The sequence below is a fragment of the Olea europaea genome, chromosome 11, assembly GCF_002742605.1.
Source record: "Olea europaea var. sylvestris chromosome 11, O_europaea_v1, whole genome shotgun sequence".
Classification (NCBI taxonomy): domain Eukaryota; kingdom Viridiplantae; phylum Streptophyta; class Magnoliopsida; order Lamiales; family Oleaceae; genus Olea; species Olea europaea.
Genome location: NC_036247.1, coordinates 13,378,263 through 13,394,500, shown reverse-complemented (window position 1 = coordinate 13,394,500; position 16,238 = coordinate 13,378,263). Strand labels below are relative to the sequence as shown.

The 16,238-nt window shown below is 35.3% G+C and overlaps 1 pseudogene; it reads left to right on the top strand.

Annotated features, from left to right (window-relative positions):
- Nucleotides 1-2,587: 2,587 nt before the first annotated feature.
- On the top strand, nucleotides 2,588-15,764 carry LOC111404488 (annotated as a pseudogene).
- The last annotated feature ends 474 nt before the right edge of the window (nucleotides 15,765-16,238 follow it).

The following is a 16,238-nucleotide window of genomic DNA, read 5'->3' as shown; positions in this document are numbered from 1 at the left end:
CTCTAAGTCCTCGTCTATCCGAGGCTAGCCTATAAGACTCCGATAGTCTAACAGTTTGCCAGATGCTTATCCCTGGCTTCGCGGGATGCTTATCCCCCGTCTCACTATCGTCGAGCATAACTTTAAGCCCTCGTCTATTCAAGGCCAGCTTATAAAACTCCAATAGTTCGACACTTCGCCAGATGTTCATCCCTGGCTTCACGAGATGTCTTTTCCTCACTCCTCACTATCGTTGAGCTTAGCTTTAAGCCTTCATCTATCCGAGGCCAGCTTATAAAACTCTGATAGTTCGACACTTCACCAGATGTTCATCTCTGGCTTCACGAGATGTCTTTTCCTCGCTTCGCTATCGTTGAGCTTAGCTTTAAGCCCTCGTCTATCTGAGGCCAACTTATAAAACTCCGATAGTTCGATACTTTGCCAGATGTTTATCCCTAGTTTCATGAGATGTGTTCTTTTCACTTCACTATCATCGAGCAGAGTTCTAAATCCTCTACATTTCGAGACTGGTTATGGCTCTGATAGTTCGAGTTACTCACGGGACGTCTATCCCCTACCTTACCAGATGTTGTCCTCAGCATTACAAAACTTAGACGCACCTGACTCGGAGTCCTTTGTGGGTCATCGCCTCGATCGCTGCGTTTCCTCCTAAGCTTTACAAAGCTTTAGTCATCTCCTAATGCGTCGACCCCTATAGGTCAGCGCACTAGTGGTAGATGAGCTCTCCACTCAGTTTTACAAAGCTTAGTTGCACCTGACACGGAGTCCCCTATAGGTCGTCACCTCGATGGTTGCATTCCCTCCTAAGTTTTACAAAGCTTTAGCCATCTCCCAACACGTCGTCCCCTATGGGTCAGCGCACCGGTGGCAGATGAACTCCTTCCTCAAGCAGCATCGAAGCTTCAGCGCCTCAGTCGAAGATGTGTTCCGACCTTCAGCTTCACAAGTTTCAACATCCCCCCGCGCATCGTCTTATGAGTTAATGCTTAGGTAGAGACAGTTGAACTTACAATCGTAGCAGCAACCATACACTCAGCTGATCTTAAAAAGTCAACGGCTGATATACATCGGTATGCTTCAGTATTAGTACAGCTATTTATATTTAGTTCAGAGCATCGCCTCTGCTACTGTGTCCAGAGCATCACCTCTGCTACTACATCTAGAGCATCGCCTCTGCTTCGCCTCTGCATCCAATGCATCGCCCCTGTCGCCTATGCTACTTACATTTAAAGCATCGTCTCTGCATCAACTTTATCACAGTAGCTTACATTTCAAGTTCGACTCGTATATAAATAATACGACTTGGACTTGGGGGACTACATAGTACTGCTAGCATACGCATCACATTACTACTAGCATACGCATCACATTACTGCTTCCAAGCATGAATGTCATATCAATGCTAGCATACGCATCACATTACTGCTTCCAAGCATGAATGTCATATCATTGCTAGCATGTCATACGTACGTATGTCGTGTTATCATCATTTTCATTTTATTGTCAGCATCATGTTACTTGCTTCACTATAGCACTATTGATACACTGAGTTGTGTGAGCACATGATTTATCATATTGCATGACAAATCCTCGGCACATATCTTGGAGAAATGTGATATGTCACACCTTATAGTTATGAGCATTTGAAGGGGCAAAAGGACCCCAAATTTATTTGGTAAATGTGTTGTGGATATATTGTATTGTATTACATGATTAGTTTAGTCCATATTACAGATGAGATGCTGTCGAAATTTCGAAAAAAATATATACAATATATCTTTCGAGGCAATTCGTGAGTACACACTTATTTTGACTCGAACACATTTTCTGAGGCAGTTCGTAAGTCCTCACTTATTGGAGCGACTCATATTTCTCGAGGCAATTCGTAAGTCCTCGCCTATTTGGGATCGATGCATATTTTCGAGGCAGCTAGTAAGTCATCACTTATTGGAGCTACCCATCTTTTTGAGGCAATCTGTAAGACCTCTCCTACTTGATAGCTTATATTTCAAATTCAACCTGCATATAAATAATACGACTCAGACTTGGAGGACTACTGTTACGCCTATAAATTACCACTTCATATTTGATCATCTTATTGGACTCAGGCAAGGCCCATCAGAATTGGGCCCCAAAGTCGAGGCTATGATGAGGCCAGCCAAGGCGCCACTGGGGCCCTAATGAGTTCAGTCGAGGCGCTCGTCGAAATGCTTATTATTATGTTCATATGATCACCTCCTTATTGGGCTTGGACTTCGACCCACCAACTCGTTTGGCCCATTTCACTTCCATTTCTCTATATATATGGATTCACTCACATAACTAAGGTAGGTTATACACTCTCTAGCCAAATCCCCATCTCCGTACAATTGCACTCTATATATCTATCTCCGTTCGACCGTTGACTTGACCGTCAAAGTGCAAACGGTAGCCGAATCTTCTTTTCATCCAGTCGTTTTTGCCTCTTGAGGGGATGCTACTTGCGCAGGTTTCAAGCGAATAAGGCTCGGGAACCTATTGGAGACATTTTTGGAGGTCGACACTTATGTTTCTCCAGAACCAGAACGACCTAGAGCTACAAGAAGCAATGGGATTAGAGAAAGTGGCCCCAAAAGAATCAGACATGTCATTGAAAACCTCGAGCATCAAACTCGAGGTTCCGATGTATTCTACAAGTGCAATTTTGATGAAAAATCTCTATTTGTCTTGTGATCCTTACATGCATAATCGCATGCAAAAAATTGAGAGGAGTTTCATAGAGTCCTTTACACTTGGCACGATAAGTCACTCATTTTCACACGATCTCCATTTTCATGCTCAATTGTGTTTGATGTATTTGTTCGTCGTGGAAATTGGAAACAGTCCCTTGAGTGATATTTGCAAATTGTGATTGAACGATTTTGCTAGGATTTTAAGGGCAAGATTTAAGATATATATTTTCGAGCGGTTGTACTGAATATCGAAGCAAACAAATACCAAACTTAAGAGATTTATAGAAAAACTCAAAGAAATACATAAAAGCTTTCTCAAACTGCAGCCATGACACTAAGAATGGAGATGTTACAATTTTGAGGCTCAGAAACAATGAAATTAGGATTTTACCCATCTGTATGACCAAGAACCCTGACCCGTAGACCTAAAGCATACCTTTATCAATTAAAGGAAGCCACAAGGTTAAAAGACTCACACCAACCCTTTAACAGTACACTAAGTATTTGTTGGAGGAATTTTGTGAATAGTGACGCCAAAATAAGTATAATAATGGTTTGTAAATCCGTGCCAAAAATTGGACAGAGTAACGGCAAAGAAAACACAAACAAGAAGAAGAAGAAAGTAGGGACAAAGTTGAGGCAAGAGTTGGACTCTTTGTCCTTAAGTCGAATTTGCCCCGCAACGGTGCCTATGGATTTCGGCAATCAACTCCCAAGATACAACGGCTACACTTGTGTTTGTAGCACTCCAAAACACAAGTATAACGAACCAAATTTAGACTTATGTACTCCAAGGATGAAATGAAGGAAAATCAAAATAAATGAAATGATTTTGATTTTGGATAGAAGAGAGGATGAGAGATGTTTTGCATATCAAAATTGTTAGGAATAGGACACCCAAAGGGTCCTATTTATAGACCATGAAAGGGTGTGGACGAAATGGTTGAGGCCAAACCATGCACCCTTTCCGTAGGTCGATCCCCGCTGCCCCCTCGACCCCCGCGACTTGACCGGGCAAGTCGATCCCCGTTTGTGCGCCCCGAAGCGGCGAAGTGGCAAACAATTTTGCCTAAAAGGATTGAGTCGAGCTTTTGAGTATTTGGCCGAAGTCGATACGAAGTCACTTTAATCGATTTTCAATTTTCGATTTATTTAACCAATATCCAACAGTATCAAATTTCACAAAGAAAATTAAAATGAACACCTCCAATCAGAGATTGGAAGAACACACAAAAGAGAAGAAAAAGAGTCTCGAAAGGAACCACTCAAACGGCTGAAATAGTGATATTAATCAATAGTGCAACCAAAGGTGCTATTTATACACTAAGAGTTAGCCATTGACCAGAATATCATCTAACGGTCCAAGTGGCTCCTTAGAGAACAGAGAAAAGTACATTTGGGCTGCAACCAATGCCACGCCCTTAAACATGCTTTAATGTTTGGGCCTGGGTTTGGATCATGTCACGTCACTGGGCAAGAGCCTAAAGTTGAGAAAACCGATTTTGGGCCTTAGCCCATTGTTTCATCATTGCCTCCAAAGAGATATTTGGCATCATAACCCAACAAGAGCAAGATGATCATGCTCTAATATTGGAAATGTGTGTATTAAATTCACTATATTTGTGAATCTAGTTGTTTCAAGACACATGATTTAGGGGAAAATAATATTTCGTTAAAGACCACTCTTGGAATTTCATTGTACAAGTTATGAAGGTAGCAGCTAAATTTGCAGATTATTTTTAGCTATTATTCAAAAGAGTTTTGCTATTTACAATCGTTCACTACCGCAATCGTCCTATGTGATATACATGTGATTATTAGTGATTTGATGCACTAATGTGGTAGTTTTTTATTGTATCATGCATCAAATCATTAATCGCCACATGTATGTCAAGTAAAGCAACCGCGGTAGTTAGCGATTGTAAATCACGTTATTCTATTAAAAATCCATCATGATGACTTCAAACAATTCACAGATTGTAAGAAAGATGGCATTGCTATATTTACAGCCAGTTACCTTACCTGAAGGATAAAACTATCTAACTATTTCAGTTACCTCAATCTGTTCAATTAATTTGTGTTGTTATTGAGCGTTTCCATTTATCTATTATCTAGCTTATTGCCGGATTAGGAGTGTCCAAAGTTGTGGACTCATCTGATCTCAAGTTCAAGGTGGGTGCCCTGGTTTGGGGAATGACTGGCCGGGAATATTACAGCCTTATTAAAGCTCCAGAGACCTTTTTCAAAATTCAGCACACAGATGTGCCTCTCTCCTACCATACAGGAATTCTTGTTAAGTTACTGTCTTAAAAATTCCATCATCACTGGATAGAGTTGTTCTGTTTTTGGTGCAAAGATAAAGAGGTTTACTTGATAAGTGGAGATCGTTTTGTTTGAGTACTCGTGCAAGCGCAGAAAGAATTACTGGCTCCACTGTCAAAATCAGCTAACTTCTAGCACTTGCCTATTGATAATTTGATCAAAACCTTTAGCAGGACGAATATAGCATCGGGCTGGATATGACCGGTATTTTGGTTTGGTGATACTGACACAACAAGGTCATGTTTCTGGGTCTATCTTTTACTTTCAAAGACAAACAATGGTAAGTTTATTACGGTGTTGCATCACTCTCGTGGATGATTAAGAATATTTAATAGAACATGAAATTTATAGTATTTATTGAACTAAACTTTGGCAGACTTTTTTACTTTTATAGTTGATAACTGCTCGACTAATTTACTCTATACTTATTCTTAGTTATGCCTGGCACGACTGCTTATTTTGGTTTTTATGAGGTTTGCTCTCCCAAAAAGGGTGAAACTGTCTTCATTTCTTAGTTGGTTGGACAGCTTGTTGGCAGTGGCGGATTTAGAAGGTGGCCGGCGGATTTAGTAGGTGGCCCGCTAGGGCGACCCGACTGGACTCGCCGGTGAGAATTATTATTATTATTATTATTATTATTATTATTATTATTATTATTATTTTATAATAAATAAAAATTTTATGTTATATAATTAGTAGTTCATTTTACTTTCAAACCTCTCTTCAGCTTAGTTGATTAAAGCTTCCTTTTATATATTGTGAGTTTTGGGTTTGATTCCTTCCCCTCCACTTCATTGTGCAAAATTTTTATTTCTACAATATTTACCAAAATTAATTCCTTATAACTTCTAAAATTAGGATAAATGGAAGCTTAACCATCATGTCAATGGTTGAATTTTAAATCTAAATTTAACAAAATAATATATGTTAAGACTCTAGGAGAGTTTTTTCCCCTCTTTTTTTTTTGGTTTTTGTCGTTTTAAATATTTTATGCTTCAATAATTTATAAGATATGACTTATGAGTATTGAGTTTTAATTTATATATTATTTGAGAATTTGTCTACTTTGAATTATGATATTAAAAATTAATTTAAATATCGTGAAATGTGAATATGTGATTCATGAAAATTGAAAATGAGAAATTGGGCAATTTATAATTTGTGATGAATTGGTGTTGAAAATTGGAAATTGAAACTTTAATTATATTTTAAAATTAATTTTAATTATGTTTAATCTTTAATTAACGTTCAATTCTCGTACTAATTATGGAATGATTTTTTCAACTGAATTTCAATCTAGTTCTTATAGTGATATATTTAAGCTCTCAAATACTTTTAGTCAAGCAAACGATTTGTTAAGCATTGATAACACAAAAAAGTTTTATGTATCATGTAATTTATATTATTTCAGATTGTATGGAAATATAATATGATATAAATATACGATTTTTTACGTTTTAGTATATTTACATACAAATCGAAGAATTTTTAATATTATTTAATTTAATATTAATAAATGATATTGCTATGCAGTCGTTGACTATGGACAGTCAACGGTCAACGATCACCCTAGTTGAGTTGCAGTCCTGGATTCGCTCTTGCTTGTTGGGCAATTTGCAAAGTTGCTTGAGTGCTACATCATCGGAAGTACCGAAAGCAAATATAAGGTTAGTGAAAAATATAATGCTGATAGGTAGCTTTACATAAACAGAGATATTAACAACAAAAAGCTTGATTTTTCCTTAGTTTGACAGTGATCAAGTTATCTGGGCTCATATGACATCTAAGTTTAAGTTTCTACAGAAAACTTGAAATAAGCTCGAGTTTGCTCTTTGGGATACTGACGTGTTCTATCAACAATATAGGAGCTAGTAGAGAAGCTCGAGAAACAGAGTCCTTCCATGCTATTAAATGTTCTTTTTGTTGGAAGATTAACGCCATCAGGGAAATCAAAAAATAAACAACATAGAAGTGATATCAAGAGGATGAAATAAATGTGAAGAACAAACAAAAAATGAAAGGCTCAAACACGACAATATCGTTGTCCTCAAACGATATTTGCCCCCTCTCGATAACAATTTTGGTGCTTAAAAGGTATCGCGGCAAATGGTTTGTAGGAGTAATCAAGTCTTGTAGAGAATTAATACTTAAACATTTGTATAAATTCTCCAGAACTTGAAGAACATAAAGGGAATATTGAATATGGATGAAGAAAACTTTGATTTCTTCTTTGTGGAATGAAGATTATGATAAAAAATAGTTCTTCAAAGTGATAATGATGCTTCATTGTAATTGGATCACGAGAACGGCAAGGACCAACCTTATATAAACTTTCTAGATCGGGTATCTCAATATCATGTTTTGAGCAAAACTTTTTCACTTCCTCAAAAATTCTTCCCAATCATCATCTCTTAATTTGTGGTGGAGTTTTGTTGTAGTAGAAACGAATCTCATAGCTGTCCGAATGTCTTGAGATTTCCTTTGAAGGGCTTGACAAAGAACATCGGTTATTCTCATGATAGTATGCATTAAATGCAAACTGAACATGAAATCAAAACTTTTCATATGTTTGTAAGTACCATGAACTTCACCTCTAGATTTTCCATTTGGACAATGAACACTAAGATTTTCAAACACAACGCAAGTTGCATTATACATATCTATTAAGCTCTTTTTATAGAGTCATAATGAAAACTCCAACGAGTTGCTCCTGATCGTTGTAAATTACCCACTTGATTTGCTCCACTTCTCGACTCACGCTCCCCAATAGCTAACATATGCTTAATTTCAATTCTTTGAGCAGATTGTAACTCCGTAACGCGCTTAGGAGAAGAAGTAATAATGTTGATAATATTATCCAAATGAGAAAAGAACTCCCAAATAATATCAACTTCTTTAGTTGCATAAACCAATACCAACTGTAATCGATGAGCGAAACAGTGGACATAATACGCATACGGACGATCTCTAAGAAATAATGCCTGAAGTCCATTCCAAGCGCCCCGCATATTACTAGCACCATCATATCCTTGGCCTCTCATTTATGACACTTCAAGTTCATGTTGAGCAAGAACATTTACAATCTCATTTTTTAGGCTTGATGACGTGGTGTCGTTGATGCTTTTGATATCAAAGTAGCGTTCCGTCCAAATATCCTGACCATTCACAAACCTCAAAATAATAGCCATTTGTTCTCTCTTAGATGCATCTTGTGCTTCATCAACAAGAATACAAAAGTATCCATCCCCAACTTCTTCACGAATCATCCTTCTTACTCTATTCGTCATTATGTGTAAGATTTCTTTTTAAATACTCGGAGCAATGTATTAGGCATTTTTTGGAGCATTTTTCAACACAACTTTATCAATTTCTGTATTTGTTTCTGCTAAAATTTTTATCTTCTCAATAAAATTCCCACGATTTAATAAAGATGAAGATTCATCATGACCTCTAAAGGAACAACTTTGAAATGCTAGCCAACGTGCACTTCGAATTGAAGTCTTTAAATGTAGACGATGTTTCTCAACTTCTTCATTCGATATGGTATGTATCACTTTGTCAATATGTTGAGACGGTTTCATTAAATCTTTAGCTCTTCTCTCACACATATTATGTTCCGATGATCGCAAATGAGTAAGAAATACACATTTTGCTCCGTCATTGACCCTCTTCCACTGGTTATATCCAGAAGTTACCAATGCCAAACAATTGGACAGATTTCCATCATTCCGAAAAAGATAACAATAAAAGCAATATGCTGTATCTGTTGTAGGCGAATATTCTAACCAAGGAAACTGGTTGAACCATTTTGCCTGAAAGCGATGAGATTGAGATTTTCCTTGTGTTCTAGGATACTCAACAAGTCTTGGTTGATAAGGCCCAGCCTTTAGATATGACACTCTAATTTCATCCCGCAGATTAGAAGGAAATTCTAGTATTTGCTTTCTTTTTCCTGGTTCTCGTTCAATGCTAATATTTGAGGATGAATGATGTTCAACTTCCGAAGGAAATGAAGGTAGATCTTCAGTTACTCCATCAGAAGTTGTACTTTCAGTAGGTCGACTAGACCTTTGGAAGAATGAAAACAAGTTCTTATTCTTCTTGAAAGGAGGTTGACCTTCCATTTTCAATTCTTACAATTGCAAAAAAAGGTAAAAAAGAAAAAATCAATCATCAATGATATTATTCTAGGAATAATAAAAAAATAATCCACTAAATTGACAAGACAACAACAACAATCATTAAACCAACAAGACAACAACAAAAATTATTAAGCCGACAAGGCAACATGTCAACAAGGCAAAAACAAGTTATTAAGCCGGCAATGCAACATTTCAACAATAATTAATTCAATAATTCAATGTTTTGCCGGCAAGGCCCCAAGTGGAGAGACGAGGGCATTTACTTACAAGTGATGAGGGAGTATATTAAGCTCTTGCAATTTGCTTTTCCTACATGTTCGTTGGACCGGTATGCCTTGATAATGATAAGTTTACTGCATTTTTGAAATTGAAAAATAATTCAATTAAGCATGTTGACAATCAAAATCTAAGAAAACTTCGATTTTTAAAAAACTCATACTCAATAATCAATATAATATTAATGACAAATATATATAAAAAATGGTCCAAGTTATAAAATCTAACTTACAACTGTACAATTATACATTTTTTTAATATTTTTTATTTACTTTACAGTTATTGCATTTGTTTCATTTTTGTATTTCGTAAAAATCAATCAAAATAATTTAAACAATATAAAAATAATCACTTAAAAAGATAGACATGACTGAGATGAGATAATATCTATAATCTATTTGTACTTTAAACCACATGCCACAAACAGACAAACAATTCTTATTCTTTAATTAATTAACTTTTGACTTTATCAAAATCTTCCCATCCCTGTGTCAACAATCCATATAAATTAAAAGGTCGTTCTTCTTCTTTTATTTTCTAAGTTCCAACACTTCCAGCATTCGGGCCTCCCGTTTCCAGTTCCGTTTTTTGGTTTTCAAATTTTAGATTTTCTAATCCTATACAACTGTGGTCTATAAACTCTACATAATACAAGCATAAATGGACATTCAAAGAGAGAGAGGCTCACAGACATACAAAGAGAAACGGAGAACAGCAGTGGCGCCGGTGGACTGGTGGTTTGGACTCTTACACGGCGGACTGGCGGTTCTTCGCGGCACGCCGGCACCTACTAGAAAGTATTGGGCTATGAAATCTTTTATTAGGGTAATGAGTCCCTTAATTTTATAGAAATTTTGGATTGAAAATTTGAAAAAATAAGTTGGAGCTGGAGAGACCGAGAGAGTCTGAGTCTGAGAAAGGAATCGTCGTCCAATCTGAAAAAATAGGTTTGGACCTGTTGTTGGAGATTAATGTTGGATTAGAATTAAATTTGGTTTGTGTTTGGTTGTAGTTTTGGGTTTAAATGGAAAATAAAATTTATGTTTTGTTTGGGCTAATAAATTAAAGTTGGGTCATTTGCTCATTTTGTTGCAACTAAAATTGGGTCATTTGCTCATTTTGTTGCAACTGGGTTTACACCACACGGGCTGGTTTTCAATTTTACACGGCCTGATTTTAAATTTTACATGGGCTGAACTAAAAAAAAAAGATTGACGGCCTGGATCCGCCTATGCATGAAGCTTTGAACCAATTGTTCCATGTGACAATACCGGTAAGAATACACACACGAGTACCACATGTTCTTAAATTCCTCATAACTCGCTTAGCGCTTTTATGGTTTTGCGCTTATCCCTTTCAACAATTTTTTAAGAGAGAAACTCTAACTCTCTATTAAGACTGTACCACCTTGAAGATTGTTTAGGTGAAATTCTTCTAGTACCTTTGTTACTTTTAAAGGTATTTGTGTTTTAGCACTGAATTTCATTAAGAGCTTAAAACTCAACCCTCATTTCAGTAATAACCAGCATTATTTTAATTAGGATACGATTATTGTGAATTTATATAATGCTGCAACAATCCACATATCGAATGACTTGTTAGTACCTTTTGAACCCATGAATTGCCTTTTGAGTAATGATAGGTAGGGTTGCCGTCATTGGTGGACCCTTATATTTTACGAGTTTCAACCCCATCCTACTTCGAGTAGATGCCACTAAAATTTTATTTAGTGGTCTTGTTAAATGATCTGCTAATATTTTCTTGAAAAATTAGAAAATTATTCCATCTTTGATAATTTCCTTGTGACGTCACTTCTAAGACTTATATATCTTTACTTCTCATTTCATGTGACGTAGTATCTTATCAAAATATAGCTAGCCAATGATCGATTCATTTGAAAGATACAACTCATCACCACCAAGAAGCCACATGCTTCTCACTCGCTTTATTTAAAGCCTTATTAATTTTCAAAACACCATTGGATGATTTTCATCAAATCATTACACTAGTCAAATTACTTTAATGGATTTCATTCGTGGGTATTCACTTCTCATCATTGAGTCATTACAATGATTTTCAATAATATGAATATTCTTTAAATATTCAAATTGTTTTGCAAACGCCATAATCGGCTTTTACTCAATTTATCCACCTTAGACTTGGTATATCTATCATTATTATTATATATAAGGGTTTTCCACATTTTCTCCTTCATAGATATATTTCTATGATTAAAAGTTTTAAGGAACTTTAACTTTTATATTAACTTACCCCCACAATTCCTTAATTAGGAATTCATATGCAATATGTTAGTATTGCATCCGCAAATTTTTGAACTTCTCATATAAGTTCACTAGCATTTAATGTTAACCCCCACATTTTGTGTTATTTTAGAGCTTATCAACATAATAGCCCTCACATTTGGGATTATATTTGAACTTAGAGTTCATCAACTCTTTCATAGTTCAATTCATTTATCACTTATGATAAAGTCCGTGAAAGTTTAAGTACTTTCTGATAATGGTTGTTAAGTCATAATATACTTCAAATCGACTATTTTCAATTTGATCACATATCTGAATAGGGTCATTTCATAGACCGTTAATGCCTTTCAAGCACAAACCAACTCAATTGGTTCCTCACTAAAGTCCGATTCAACAACGAACGAGACTAAACATATTAATCTCCAATAGTTTGCAATTTATCACTTTCGTGACCTTCACAAGATAGCATCATATCACGTTATGTGATAAGCACCTTTTTTATATTTGGACAAAATCACATTTTATCGTGTTCATATGAAATCTCACTCAATTGCATAGAAGTAATTTAGGAGAATTAATTGAAGCTATCAATTCAATCAAATATTAAAATTTAACCAACTAAACCACCACATTCAAACTTTTAAGATTTGAATGAGAATGATATTTGGCACCACTGCCAACTATAGACACAATTTTTGTTCTATAAAATATTTTCATGTCTTAAATAGTTGCTCAAGCAGCTTCCGCTTTAAAATAAATTAAGACAAATCACAATTTGTTATGCTTTTATCCAAATATAATTGGCATAGGATCGTCTCACTTAATTCCATAGAATTAAATGAGGCTATGAATATTAACCCAAGCTAATTTGAGTTCAGCAAGACATAAAATCAATCGGACAATTAGTTGGCATTTTCACAACATTATTATTCCATGCATATGAACCTTATCATTCCCATATTGCACTTATAGCATGCATCAATTTATATTCCTTTTGATAGGTTCATATTTCTTTCACAAAATTCATATAACCGAATACAAGGAAAGAGACACAAAAGTTATCACATGTAATTTTCCATTTCCTTTGCATTACCGAATATTCACTGGCCAAACTAAATTAAATCACATGTATTTGTACAAAACCAACTATCACGTATAGGGTTATCCAGTTATGCTTTACTTTGAGTCTCAAATTGTTTGCATTCTGATAGATTTAACACGGAGAGTAATTTATTATTTTCTCCATGTATTATTTCAAGTAAGTTCAGATTCATATGCCGTCAATTACTGAATAGTCATCAACTGATTCAAATTTCATTCAAAATGAGAGTCCCCAACTTGTAAACTACTTTACGAACCAGAACCGCATGCATATGCAAATAGACAGACAATTGCAAGCAATATGATTATATAATACATACTGATCTTCAAAAGTAGAATACAAAATGCATGGCAAGCTTTATTTTTGGGATTTTCTGTGATATCTTAACTTATTATATCTCTTGCAAATCAACACAACCCAATTAAATGTTTAGGCATGAAACACTTGTATTTTACAAAGAAGATTCCACAGGACTTGTAAATATGCAATTTCAGATTCTGCCTTAATTTTGATGGGTCATCTTTCATTCACAGATATACTCAAATTTTGAATTTCACAATTATTCACTTTAATATGTACGAAACATGAAGGCATACATACTTATGAGTCATGTCCTTTCATAAATGAAGACAGATGACAGTATGCCATTTTATACACCACTAAATGATTCCAAAAGAGTATTACTATATCAGAAAATAATATGAGTACATGCAGAGACTAATGGACAGAATATTCTATTTTTTCAATTCAAAAATACATGCAATCCATGAATGAACTCATAATTACAAGTTATTTCAATAACAGAACCTTATCATACAACTTTAGGCCCCAACCGTTATCATATTAATTGAAAAGCTGTCATATTATTCCAATTGTTTTCCAATTATTATTCAACATGCTGAAAATGAAAGTGCATCCCAGGATATTATTTGTTTTTTTAAATAGAGGCAGTTTAACACAACGATTGGCATGTGAGTCTTAAATTTAGAAAATTTATTCTGCCAAAAGGACGACACTCCTTCATAAGTTAAAACTGGATATAGAGGACACATGATGATCAAATACCAGTATTTTCTTAGAGAAAATACCCAAGTTGAATTCCATATTCGAATTAAAATATAAAATGCACAACGAACGCAATAATCATTTTAAGGTTGTTGGAATATAATACTGATGTTTTGCACACATTATATTCACAAAACATGCTGCACGTATATGTGAAATCGAAACGCACTTTGACTTACTAAATTTGGAGAAGGCAAAATTTACCGTATCCTAATGCGAGAATCTGGACTCATGTCTTTCTTCCAATTGAATCTTCTTGTAAAGTTCGTCTCATCAAGCAGTCCATACAAACAAGAATCTCGATCCATCAACTTGATTGTTGCCATATTTCATTCTCCATTGCAAACAAATATCGTTTTAGATTATTGGAAGATTAACGCCATCGGGGAAATTGGAGAAGAAACAACATAGAAGCGATATCAAGAAAATGAAATAAATGTGAAGAACAAAGAAGAAATGAAAGGTTCAAACACGATATTACATCGTTGTCCTCAAACGATATTTGTCCCCTCTCGATAACAATTTTGGTGCTTAAAGAGTCTCGCAGCAAATGGTTTGTAGGAGTAATCAAGCCTTTTAGAGAATTAATACTTAAGCACTTATATAAATTCTCCAAAACTTGAAGAACACAAAGGGAATATTGAATAAGGATGAAGAAAACTTCGATTTCTTCTTTGTGGAATGAAGATTATGATAAAAAATAGTTCCGAGTGGTTTTCTTATTATTTGTAATATTTTTTCATTGATTATCCATGGCCTATTTATAGGCCTCAATCAATGCCACAAATTGGTGTCAAAACCATGTTGAAAGGTTGCATGAAACCCTCCAAAAGCCGCCAAAAAACTAACTAAAAACGACCTCCAACGGTCACTAAATTACTACCATGTGACCGCATGGTGTATTCCCATGCGGTCGCATAGCATGGTTTATACAAAACCCAGCCTCCATTTTTCGGTTAATGGCTATGCGACGCATGGCCTGTTGGCCTATGAACAGGCCTATGCCGTCGCATAGGCTAAAGTATTGGCTCCCATCTTCTCTTTCGTTCCACACTTGTGTTTATTGATTTATTGAACAACATTTTTCCATCACTTTTGACATTTGATGATGTATATTTCATGTGTCGGAAGAGTTAATATGGTATATCTCTGAATATCACAAGCATTTCCGCTCTTTACTTACTTTCTCTCTTCTTGTTGAAGGTTCATCTGTTAAAGAAAAAATCGTATTTGATGATGCATTTAACTATGAAGAAGAGCAAGATTTAACTGCAGCTTTAAAAAGGTGAGTTTTAACTTCTCTTCTTCCAGAGATGAACTGTGATTGCACTATGTGGGGTTTTAAGTCTTAATAAGTCCGGCTGCATGAATAGAATTGAGTTTGTGATTTGTTTAGTTCCTATTCAGTATTAGTGCCTCGTCAGAGGAAAAAAGACAATTGCAAATATTTCAAATTCTTGCACGGTTGCTTTAGTTTTACAAAATTCATTGTAAAATTGTTAATGGAATCGATATTTACTTTGAGAATGTTGGAGGAAAGATGCTTGATGTAGTGCTTCTCAACACGAAAATCAAGGGTCATATAGCTGTTTCTGGAATGATCTCATGGTACAATCTCGAGCAGCCGGAAGGTGTACACAACTTATTCTACACTGTAATTAAACGTATTCGTATGGAAGTATTCTTTGTTACTGATTTCTACCACCTCTATCCTAAGTTTTTGGAAATGATGCTTTCACGTATAAAAGAAGGAAAGATAACTTCTATAGAAGATATAGTCGAAGGCCTTGAAAGTGCACCGGCTGCTCTTGTGGGGCTGTCATCTGGTCGCAATGTTGGACAGCAGGTGATGGTGGTTCCTTGTGAGGAGTCGATAAGCTAATTCTCGTGGATGTCGGTCCAGATTGTCTAATATTTTGTGTAATTCACCCTTCCAAATAACAATTTATATCTCACATATAAAAGCGCATAACCAAATATAACTAATAATAAGAAAATTATAATCAGATTTTTGAAAGGAAAATTCTCTCCCATGTTCCCCAAATATTATCACTTGTTTCACTTGGTTTCTCATTTATTTTTGTCAAGCTTAGGTCTTCAAACTAACGTTTTTGGTGCACGTAAGGGTAGATGGACGGAAATTTTCATCAAATAGTCACTCGAAAAGCACGTGATTCATTCTTCCAAAATGTCTTTATAATTTAAACTTTTCATTATTTCACATGACTATTTGACAAAAAGTAGACAATTTTCGGAGATGGGGTGATAATTTCCCGCAAATGTAATTATGAAAAGAAATTCAACATTTTCGCCATATTTTTATCAAAATGGATAAGGAGAATACTGAGAGATTTAA